At 35.7% G+C, this 12510-nt stretch overlaps 1 protein-coding gene across 1 annotated transcript in view; it reads left to right on the top strand.

Annotated features, from left to right (window-relative positions):
• Window positions 1-12510, top strand: part of DPYD (dihydropyrimidine dehydrogenase) — an 817352-nt gene that overhangs the window by 456580 nt on the left and 348262 nt on the right. The window lies entirely within an intron of this gene.

The raw sequence follows: 12510 nt of genomic DNA, 5'->3' as shown, positions 1-12510 counted from the left end.
GCCAGAGGTCAAGTCTTTAGGCATCTCTGAGGCTAGAACAAAGGTCAACAAACTAAGGTCCACAGGCCAAATCTGTCCCCTTGCCTAGTTTTGTAAATAAAGTCTTATTGGAACACAGCTACACCCATTAGTTTATGTTGTCTGTGGTGGCTTTCATGGTACAGTTGCAGAGTAGTTCTGACAGAGACTTTTGAAGCACAAAGACTGAAATATTAACTAAATAGCTCTTTACAGAAAAAACTTTGTTGACACTGGAGCTAGAAGAAAGGCCACAACTCAGCTGTTAATCCTTTCCTTCCAATAGATGGAGTATTAATCCAAGCTCTCCATGCTGCAAACATTTTCCCATGTTTTCATTTGTATTTTTATGATTATATGGTATGGAAGTATAGGTATTTTAAATATTTATTAAGTCTAGTTTGTCCTGTTTATTTGTTTGTTTCTTTGTTTGTTTTCATTGCTTTTATACTTAGAAAATTTATCAACAAATAAAATTGAGGTACATTGTAACATATATTTCTTCTATTCCCTCTTGTTCATTTACTTATTTTTACTTTATAAAATTTAGTGTTTATTCGGCTTCCCTGGTGGCGCAGTGGTTGAGAATCCGCCTGCCGATGCAGGGGACATGGGTTCGTGCCCCGGTCCGGGAAGATCCCACATGCCGCGGAGCGGCTGGGCCCGTGAGCCATGGCTGCTGAGCCTGCGTGTCCGGAGCCTGCGCTCCGCAATGGGAGAGGCCACAACAGTGAGAGGCCTGCGTACCAAAAAAAAAAAAAAAAAAATTAGTGTTTATTTTGGTGTATGTCAAGTCAATTATTTTTAGCTTATTTTTCACTAAATGATTTATCAATTGTCCTAGGACAATTGATGATCAATTCATATTTTCCCATTAATTGAATATTATAGCCTAACTATCCACCATATTCACACACATGCCCACATACAGTGGCTTCCTGTTTTGCTCCATTGTTCTTTCTGTTTCTTCTTGTAACAAAACCATACGGTTAAAATTACTGGTTTTTATTATATGTGTTAATTTTACTAATATATATTATTGCCCTTTTCCTTAGCTATTCTCGTTACTTTATTTTTATAGGTAAAATTTGGAATCATTTTTTTTATAATTCCAAAAGGCAATCAAAGGAATTTTTATTGGAATTGCATTTTATTCATGAGTTATAGAATTTATACAAGAAAAATGATGTCCAAGATTTGTTATAATTATATTATATATGTTTCATTCAGGCTAAATAAAAGATTAGGAAAGATATTCAAAATGACAAAATTACATCTGTATGCAGTTTCTACATTATATACCACCATAATATTTTGTACTTAAAAATGAAAAACACATATCTTATACGTTTATTATTCATTTGAGGGTTATTTATTAATTTTAATGGGAAGTAACTGGTACAGACTAATTGCCCTCTAAATTTTTACTGAATGAATGAACAGTAAATATATTCAAAATATCTAGTATCCAATTACTACAAATAAAATTAATCTGTACATTATTTTAAGAACAGTTGACTTAATACCTAGACACTAATCAAAGAACACCAAATATCTAAAAGTTATTAGAGATAGTCCCAGAAATTTAAAATGTGAAATAACATCTATCGGAACTCCCAATCTATATCTAATTCGAAATATATCTTTGGTATGTTCTCATATATGTAATCAAACATTGAAAGTATATATACCTGGGCTGTATTGGCATTTACACTTCACTGTGTTAATTCCATATTTACACTCAGAATTTGAAGTAATTATCTTTCCATTCTTTCTCCCCAAACTGCATTGTTCATCATTAGAATATTTTATTACAACTTTGACTTTGTCATTTCAGTGACCTGTGATCAATATTTAACATCTGTTCAAAAATTAAGTATCTTTTTTTAGATTTGTTGAACTATAATTGATATACAAAAAATTGCACACATTTAGTTTTTACATTTCGATCAGTTTGGACATACGCCTGCACCCATGAGTGATACTATCATCACAACCGAGACACTAAACATATTCCTCACCTCCAGAAATTTCCTTGTGTTTTTTGTGGATTTTTATTTTTATTTTTTGGTAAGAATACTTAACATGAGATTTATCCTCAACATATTTTGAAGTGCACAATACCATATTGTTATAACTATAGGTACAGTTTTTTACAGTGGACCTCTAAAACTTACTCATCTTGTATAACAGAAATTTTATACCCATCACTAATAATCAGGGAAATTTGGACCTAAGCCACAAGTAGATATTACCTCACACCTGTTAGGTTGGCTGTTATTAAAAAAACATAAACATATAACAACTGTTGGTGAGGATGTGGAAAAAATGGAACCCTTATACACTGTTGGGTGGGAATGTGGAACGGTACAGTTGCTGTGTAAACTGTATGGAGGTTTCTCAAAATATTAAAAACAGAACTACTATAAGGTCCAACAATCCCATTTCTGGGTATATACCCAAAACAGTTGAAATCAGGATCGCAAAGGGATATCTGTGCCCCACATGTTCATTGCAACATTATCCACAATAGTCAAGATATGAAAACACTCCATATGTCCATTGACAGATGAATGGATAAAGAAAATGTAGTATATACATGCAATGAAATATTAGCCTTGAAAAAGAAGAGAATTCTGCCATTTGTAACAACATAGATGAACCTAGAGGACATTACGATAAGTGAAATAAGCCAGTCACACAGGAGGACAAATACTGCATGATTCCACTTATGTGAGTTATCTAAAATAGTTAACTCACAGAAGCAGAGTATAGAATGGTGGTTGCCAGGAACTGAGGGGAGAGGGAAAATGGGGAATTATTTCTCAAAAATTCAGTGTTTTAATGATTTGAGGAACATTTTATCCTATTTTATTCTCTTTTTAAGGCTATGTGAGCTAACAAGATTTGGGTAAATGTTGGGGTTTTTGATAAAACTTCTAAATCCCACCCTTAAAAATGGATGTTTATTGAAAATAGTTAACCACAAAAATGCAAAATATTAGCTGGAAGAGGATTTGCAGGTTTATTTGCTGTCACCTGCCTGTTCCATCGTTAGCAATTAGTATCCATACTAATAGGTATGTTAGTTTTGTTTCGGTTGCAGCAACTTAAGTCTAAGTGAGAGGTATATAATGGGATGTCCTACAGGATCCCAAAGACAAGAAATCAGTTCACCTAAGGAAGAAAATGTAATTAAAAATTGCAACCATGTCTGGACTCTCTTTAAAATGCTTGTCCCCAAGTCAATCTAAAGTTATGTATAGGGCTCCCACAACCAAGTGGATGAAGGAGAGAAAAGACAGTTCTCAGAAAAGAAGTGCTGGGTAGATAATCTAGTAGGTGTCTACTACATTATTCTCAAATACTTCAGTTAGGAGGAACTCTCTAGAGACAAATAATTGCCTCTTTAAACAGCTTTGGACCTTAGAAAGCATAGTTGAAATGCTTTAGAATAGTTCTAATTATTGTGCAAGTTACTCCTTACGGTAATTTGAGAAAAAGTCTAAACTTCCTTTATATGACTGTCCTTCAGATAAATGATCAAAGCTTTTATATATCTCTTGTTTTACCTTATCTAAGCTAACTGTACTTACTTCTTTGAATTACTCCTCATATGATATCATTTTAAGTCTCTTAACCAATTTTTGTTGTTGTTATTTTTTAATGAAAGTGTTCAGTTGCCCCAAACTGGAAGCAGTACTCTGAACAGCTCTGAGAGTGGGACAATCACATCCCTTTTTCTAATACAAATTTACTATTAATATATTCACTATTTTTGTGTGTGTGGCCTCCTTTTTTTTAATAGCCATGTTGAAATAAAAGCACCATAGTATTTTATTTTTTTTCCATTGATGAACTATGCCTTTTCTATCTTGTACTTGTGTATTTGGAGTGTTAGATCCAAAATATAATTTCTGATTACATGCTATTTTGCTAAATTAAGCCTATCATTCTGGCCCATCAACATCTCTTTTGAATTTGATTCTGTATCCAATATATTGGTCTCCCTTTCTGACTCTAGCTTTTTTTGGCCTATCTTGGGACTGTCCACCTTAGTCTTTATGATCTCCCTTAAAACATATTGAAGGTAGAGGCAGTGTAATTTGCGACTGTTGGGGAAACTTTATTGATCTCATTATACACATTTGCAGAAGTGAAGTAGGCATCTCAAGCTTTGTACAAAGATTTTTTTTTTAAAGAAAACACAGGGGCTTCCCTGGTGGTACAGTGGTTGAGAGTTCGCCTGCTGATGCAGGGGACACGGGTTCGTGCCCCGGTCCGGGAAGATCCCACATGCCGCGGAGCGGCTGGGCCCGTGAGCCATGGCCGCTGAGCCTGCGCATCTGGACCCTGTGCTCCGCAACGGGAGAGGCCACAACAGTGAGAGGCCCGCGTACTGAAAAAAAAAAAGAAAGAAAGAAAAGAAAACACAAAAATACACATAGCCATCAGAGAAATGACACTGTAGTCTATGTAGACTCTGAAAGTCTCCACCATACACTGAGAGAGAAAGGATGTGTAAAAGGCAAGTATATACAATGGACTATTATTCAGCCATAAAAAGAAAAAATTGAGTTATTTGTAGTGAGGTGGATGGACCTAGAGTCTGTCATACAGTCTGAAGTAAGTCAGAAAGAGAAAAACAAATACTGTATACTAACACATATATATGGAATCTAAAAAAAAAAACAAAAACAAAGGTCCTGAAGAACCTAGGGGCAGGACAGCAATAAAGATGCAGACGTAGAGAATGGACTTGAAGACACAGGGAGTGGGAAGGGTAAGCTGGGATGAAATGAGCAAGTGGCATGGACATAGATACACTACCAAATGTAAAATAGATAGCTAGTGGGAAGCAGCCACATAGCACAGGGAGATCAGCTGGGTGCTTTGTGACCACCTAGAGGGGTGGGATAAGGAGGGTAGGAGGGAGGAAGATGCAAGAGGGAAGAGATATGGGAACATAGGTATATGTATAACTGATTCACTTTGTTATAACGCAGAAACTAACACACCATTGTAAAGCAATTATACTCCAATAAAGATGTTAAAAAAAAAAAAAAAAGGGTATGTATGACCTAGATCTTTGCCACATTGTAGCACTCACAATCTCCAGCTTAAATTCTTTCCCTTTACTAGCACAAGCAGTGTGGCATGTTATCAGAACTAATTCAGAAATCTTATAATCCTTTTGTGGGTCCAATTGTGTCAGCTAACATGTGCAGCTTCAGTAAATTAGCAGAAGCCCTCCTGAAGACCAGAGTTCTCCCAGTATCTTTGTGCAGGTGTACTACTCTGAGCGATGCACAACCTCCCGAATACCCAGTATCAATTCACCAAAATAAGGTTGACATCAATATTATATCATATATGTTGGAACTAGAGGGAGGGTAAAGAATGTTAATGCACAGAAGACCATTGAACTATAATAAATGTTTATATTTTATCACATACTGTTCCAAGTACTTTACATGTACCTGGTTTTACCTTATCCAGGGTAACTTTTTGAAATGTTATCTCTAACTGTCTTCATGTTACCAATGAGGAAAGTGAATTAGAAAGAGGTTGTAACTTGTCTAGATGCCACAGCTAGTATGATGAAAGAATTAGGATGTTAACTAGGTAGTTTGACTTTATTATTATTATTATTTTTTTGCGGTACGCCGGCCTCTCACTGTTGTGGCCTCTCCCGCTGTGGAGCACAGGCTCCGGACGCGCAGGCACAGCGGCCACGGCTCACGGGCCCAGCCGCTCCGCGGCATGTGGGATCTTCCCGGACCGGGGCACGAACCCATGTCCCCTGCATCGGCAGGCGGACTCTCAACCACTGCACCACCAGGGAAGCCCTGAGTTTCTTCTTTTTAACCAATACACAATACTGCCTCTTCGTATTAAAAACAAACAAACAAACAAACAAAAACCCTCTGAAAATGCCAGGGGAAATGGGTGCAGTAGGTTTATGGTAATCAGTATTGACCTGTGTCTCTTAATCTGGTCTCTTAGTCCATTGGAGTAATTTCTTCTAATTCCCCTCAATACCATTAGCACATTTAATAAATATGATCTCTCTATATCTGTATTCAGGTCTTTATATGGCTACCATCAGTTATTTATAAAAATGATGAACATGACTTGGCTGAAAGTGGAGCCCTTTTGTTCAATATTAGATATCTTTCTCCATGTGAATAAGCAATTATTTAAGTTTTTTTTCTTTTTTTTCCTAGCTCATATCCTTCATCTTATCTAAGGGAACAATCAGATACCTTACTTGCTATGGTTCAGGTACTTAGGATCTTCCACATTTCTCTATATATTAGATTTGTAACCATTTCAAAAAAGAAATAAGATTATTTTGAAATTACGCCCATTACAAAATTGATCCAAGACATTGCAATCCAATTATAAGATCATTATATGGTGCTGTGGTTAGTATCTACAGTCTAAGTTGTGAACTGTTAGTAGAACTTAATTTTGTTATAGAAACAGAAACTTATCAATATGCTAATGAATGAAATTCAACATTCTCTTGTTTATAACTAGTATTAAACTGTGTTGCCTGTAACTACTGTTTTATTTTTGCTTCCAGAAAATCAGAAATAATAATACTATTTTTAGAAAAATCAACCAGAACCAAAAAAGTTTGTGAGGAAATAATGGCATTTTATCTTTGTCCCTTGTCTTTGCAATTGGAGCTTCCCCTTAGGTCTATTTTATCACACAAATTGTACATCTGTAGGCCTGCAGTGTATAAATTACTCATTCTTTAGCCTTTGGTAATCAGAACCATGAGGTTTTATTATGTTTACATATATCAGATAAAAGGCTTCTGGAGATCTATGATGTTTGTGTAACCCTCACCTAAATTTGAAAATAATTATATGTAGTGCTATGAAACATTACAGATGTTAGCCGTGCATTTTATTCCTAATGAGGTTGATATATTAAAAGGCCATTCCTTTGTATCATTTTTGCAAGGACAAGTCCAACTAGTAAACATTGGTGCTGACTCTCCACAGAGGGCCATAAGGACCATGGAGCCAGCTCTGACTAATCTTGGAGTTTCCTGAAAACTTGTCAAAGTGGCCATCATTTAAAAAAATATTTTGGAAATTATTCCTCTATATATTTATATTTTGGAATCAGTTATATACTGACCAGCTGTATTTCGTATTGCTGCTTACTGTCAAGCAGCTTAAATGTCTTAAGCCTACTAAACCTTAAAAAACAGAATCATCTTTATCTAATTATTTGTGTTTCACCCTGTAAAGCTTTGTAGGAAAATCAAAATGGTGCTTTCCCTAATCCCCATCCTTTGCTTTGCTCTTTAATCTGACCCTTTACGCTTAGGACAAGGGGTCTGGAAACTATGGCCCACTGGCCATATCTGGCCTACTGCCTGTTTTTATACAGCCCATGAACTGAGAATGATATTTACATTTTTAAATGTTTGGGGGGAAAAAAAATCAAAGGAAAAATAATATTGTAAGTAGTGAAAATTATATGAAATGTATGTAAGTAGCAGTAAGAAATGAAATTCAGTGTCCATAAATATATTTTCATCGGAACACAGATTGCTTTGTCATTACATTTTGTCTATGACTGCTTTCATGTGACAATGGCAGAATTGAGTAGTTGTGACAGAGATCACATTGCCCGCAAAGCCTAAAATATTTATTACTTGGCTCTTTACAATAGAAGTTTACCGACCTCAGCTCTGGACAATCTTCCTGTCCTTTGTAAGATTTTAAGCTTTCTCTCTGGACAGATTTTTCTTCTTTCTGTACTCCAGAGAGATATTTTTCAGTGCCCTTCTGTCCACTGTGAGTTCAAACATCCCTAAAGCATTGGGATATAGTAAGAAAGTAGGAAAATATTTTATTTTTGCTAATTATTTATTTGGAGATGACTGGTCAAATGTTTGCTCTTATTGATGTGTACAAGATAAAAAATTTTAAAGACCACTGCCATATATGTATATCATAATCTGTTTTCTATAAAATATTGAAGTATGCAGGATATTAATTGGCAATATGTGAGAAAAAGTTTCAGAGTCCTGTGGGTTTGTGAGATAATGGATTATGGAAAGGTTGACAGGTTTAGTACTGGATATCTTATGGCCTCTCATATGCTTAGGGTGCATTGTGAATCACCAAGAGGAGCTATAGCTTTGATGTTTTCCCAAGGTGGTATGGTCAAAGAACTTCCCATCCATACCCAAATATCCCAGCAAGCACCCTTGGGAAATGGTTCATTTCATAGGACATTTAAGAGCATTAAATTTTATTGTATATGTGAAAGCACAGAAGATATTGTAGAGCACTCTACAAATATAAGGTATTGTTTGGAGCGGCTTTTACCAGCTTTGGCACCTGGACAAGCATTTAAGTGACTGAATTAATTGCTACTTAAAATATATTCATTGTTATTATTATAGTTATTTAATTAATTAATTTTGAATATACTTAAAGTCAGAACATGATTACAGCCCAAAGGAAAACTGAGCACTGGGTTGTTCCTTCTAACCATCTAATGATCTCTAAGGCTACTTCAGCAAACTAGTGGTAGACTCTCAAATTAGTATTTTAGTCAAAGTGATGGGAGATTTTGATTGTAACATCTCTACCAGGAATCAGTTTATTTTTAGGTCAACCTGTAAGAATATTTTGTGGTTATATCCAGCATTTGCATCTGCCCACCACTTTGCTGTTATGATTTTGATTATACCATTTTCAGAATTAATAACTATTATGATTAAAGTAATTCATTAAGTAATTTAAATGGTGAAATTCTACAGTTCATGCTGTCTTCTGAAGGATGAGTGGACAAGAAAGTATATTATCTCAGAATACTGGGTTGGAACCAACTGACAAATCTGTTTCTACGGGAAGAAAAAGTTTTCCTGGACCCTCGTAGGGTCCCTGGCTGGGTTCTGAAAGTTAAACTGACAAAGACAGATTAAGAGACAAAAAGCATACACATTTTGTTGAGTTTTTACATGTACACAGAATACTTCACAAGAGAATGAAGACCCAAAGAAGTGACCAGAGCAGGAAGCTTTAATTCCTTTTAGACAAAGGAACAATAAATTTGTGAATAATGGACAAGACAAAGCAGTTTGGACTAGGGGGTAGCAAGTGGTGAAGAAATAACTAGGAAGTTAAGAGTGAGTTTAACAAGGTTTGTTTGTACAGTTGTTTCAGGAGAAAAGGGTGAGAGGAATGAGGTCAGTGTGACCTTTCTGCTTCTGCCCTTTTAAACAATTTCTTCACCTTAAGGTGTTAAATATGCCAACGTGCCATATTTTGGAGTAGCATGTCCTGAAACCCATCAAAGCAAAGACTTTGCCATTCAATTTTCTTTTTTACAATAATGCCTAAAAAGTGGTCCTGATAATTAAAATAGAATGCTACTATGAATAACACATTCTGAATTTCAGAATTCTCAGTTTCTTTGTTTGCTTGGTTATTTGTTCTTGTTTTATTTTATTCTAAATTGTAAAGCCTTTCCCTATGAAGCCGTATCGACCACCTTTTAAGTGTAACATGAATGATTATTCCTTATGAAACTAAAAAAAAAAAAACAAAAAAAAAAACAAAACTTGAAAAAACTAGAGGACACAGACAGGAAGTTATTCAAATGTCCTTCGGTTTACTTGTTTGCATTTCCTCAGAAGAGACTGGTACAAAGCAGTTTGGAGTTTATAATAGCTGTGAAAGCATTTATTGTTCCAAGGCTAATTTTAACCTGTGATAAAGATTGCTTTTTGTATTCAATTGAATGTGATATCCAGTAATTGTTTGTCAAGGCTAAGTGCTGTAGGACATAATACATTTTTTTAAATGGTGTTTTGTAATTATAATGCAAGCATCTTTACGGCCTAATATGTGAAAGAACGTTATTGAGTTGGGGGGTTAGAATTATGAAAAAATAGACTTTAAAGTTTATTATTTCAATTATTAAATCTCATGGCTGCTTAACTTACATTTAGGGGAGTTTGTATATTTACTCAGATGAATGATTTTTTTTTTTTTTTTTTTTTTGCGGTACACGGGCCTGTCACTGTTGTGGCCTCTCCCGTTGTGGAGCACAGGCTCCAGACGCGCAGGCTCAGCGGCCATGGCTCACGGGCCCAGCCGCCTCGCGGCATGTGGGATCCTTCCAGACCAGGGCACAAACCTGCGTCCCCTGCATCAGCAGGTGGACTCTCAACCACTGCACCACCAGGGAAGCCCTGATGAATGATTTTTTTCTTAGCTGATTGGTTTCACAGATTCTTGGCAGAAATAAACTTCTTTTTTCTCCCTCATACTGCATCTTCTTATTTTAGTCAGTAGAATATTGGTGGGGAGGATTCCCTAAGATAGCCACAGCATGTGTGTGTGTTACCTAAAGTGGTTTTAATGTGAGTTTGAGATTATCCCAAAATCATAAATTTGTGTCATGGATGGAAAATGTTCATATAGTAGAAATGTTCATTTCTAATCTGAAAGATTTGCATGTTGAATGTTTTATAGTTTTATGGATAAATGACTTTTTGCTATCCTAATCAGTGGTGGCTGAAAGTGATGGTAGGGATCATGTCATACAACCCCATTATTTTCTTAGAGGGACACTGGAACCAGTATTCTCTAAAATATCATACAGGGCTCTATATCAACAGAGATGCTAAGGTTGAGGAAGAACACACCAATCTTAGAGTTTTAGATGGCTTACTCTAGAATACTTCCACCATCAGGTCTGCATCCTATCAGTTTTTCTTTTTCCTGCTTGATATATTTTTTTGTTTTACTTTTCTTAAAACCATGAAACATGGCATGCATACCAAAAAAGTAGTTTAGTAGTTGTGTAGTTGTGGTGCGTGGGCTCAGTAGTTGTGGCTCATGGGCTGTAGAGCACAGGCTCAGTAGTTGTGGCACACGGGCTTAGTTGCTCTGCGGCATGTGGGATCTTCCCGGACAGGGATCGAACTGTGTCCCCTGCATTGGCAGGCGGATTCTTAACCACTGTGCCACCAGGGAAGTCCCTATCCTCATTCTTGAGTTATAATTTTGAAGGTATACCATTATTCTCAGTCAACATTTCTTCTTTATAGAAAATAGATTACTCTTTTCTGACTTCCACTGGCACTGTCAAGAAGTTCACTATCAATCTGCTTTTCCTTGTAGGTAGTCTTTATAACTTTGGATCCTTTTTAAGTTTTCTCTTTGCTTTTAGTGCTTTATTTACTACAAGGTACTAATTTTATTTATTTATTTATGAAGTAAAACTGACTTACAATATTATATTAGTTTCAGGTGTACCATGTACTGATTCAATATTTTTATACATTATGGAATGATCATCATGATAAATCTAGTTACCATATGTCACCATACAAAGTTATATTATTGACTATATCCCCTATGCTGTACATTACCTATCTGTGTCTTATCTATTTTATGACTGAAAGTTTGTACCTCTTAATCCCCTTCCCCTATTTTGCCCATCTCCCTATACTCCTTCCCTCTGGCAACCACCAGTCTGTTCTCTGTATCTGTGAGTCTATTTCTTTTGTGTTGTTCGTTGTTTTTTAGATTTGTCAAGTAAGTGAAGTCATGCAGTATTTTTCTTTCTCTGTATGACATTTAACTTAGTATAGTGCCTTCTAGGTTCATCCATCTTGTTGCAAATGGCAAATTCATTCTTTTTTGTGGCTGAGTAATATTTCATTGTATATACATATCATGTCTTCTTTATCTATTCCTCCATCAGTGGATACTTAGGTTGCTTCCATAACTTTGCTATTGTAAATAAAGCTGCAGTGAACATTGGGGTACATATATCTTTTTGAATAAGTGTTTTTGTTTTCTTTGGTTAAATATCCAGAAATTGCTGGGTCATATGATAGTTCTATTTTTAATTTTATGAGGAACTTATATATTGTTTTGTGGTTGTACCCATATACATTCCCACCAACAGTGCATGAGTGTTCCCTTTTCTTCACATCTTCAACAATGCTTGTTATTATTGTCTTTTTGATAATAGCCATTCTGACAGGTATGGGGTGATATGCCACTATGGTTTTGATTTGCATTTCTCTGATGATTAGTGATGTTGAGCATCTTTTCATGTGTTTGTTGGCCGTCTGTACACCTTCTTTGGAAAGTGTCTCTTCAGGTCCTCTGCCCATTTTTTAATCAGGTTTGTTTTTTGTAATTGAATTGTATGAGTTCTTTATGTATAAAGATATTTTGGATATTAATCCCTTATTGGATGGGTCATTTGCAAATATCTTCTCCCATTCAGTAGGCTGCTTTTTGTTTTCTTGATGGTTTCTTTCACTGTGTAAAACTTTTTAGTTTGATGTAGTCCCATCTGTTTATTTTTACTTTTGTTGCCCTTCCCTGAGGAGACAGATCCAGAAAAATATTGCTAAGAACAGTGTCAAAGAGCTTACTGCATATGTTTTCTTCTAGAAGTTTAATGGTTTCAGATCTTATTTAAGTCTTT

This window comes from Kogia breviceps, chromosome 1 (genome assembly GCF_026419965.1).
Source record: "Kogia breviceps isolate mKogBre1 chromosome 1, mKogBre1 haplotype 1, whole genome shotgun sequence".
NCBI lineage: Eukaryota > Metazoa > Chordata > Mammalia > Artiodactyla > Physeteridae > Kogia > Kogia breviceps.
The sequence above is the reverse complement of the archived record's forward strand: the minus strand, read 5'-3'. Positions and strand labels throughout refer to the sequence as shown.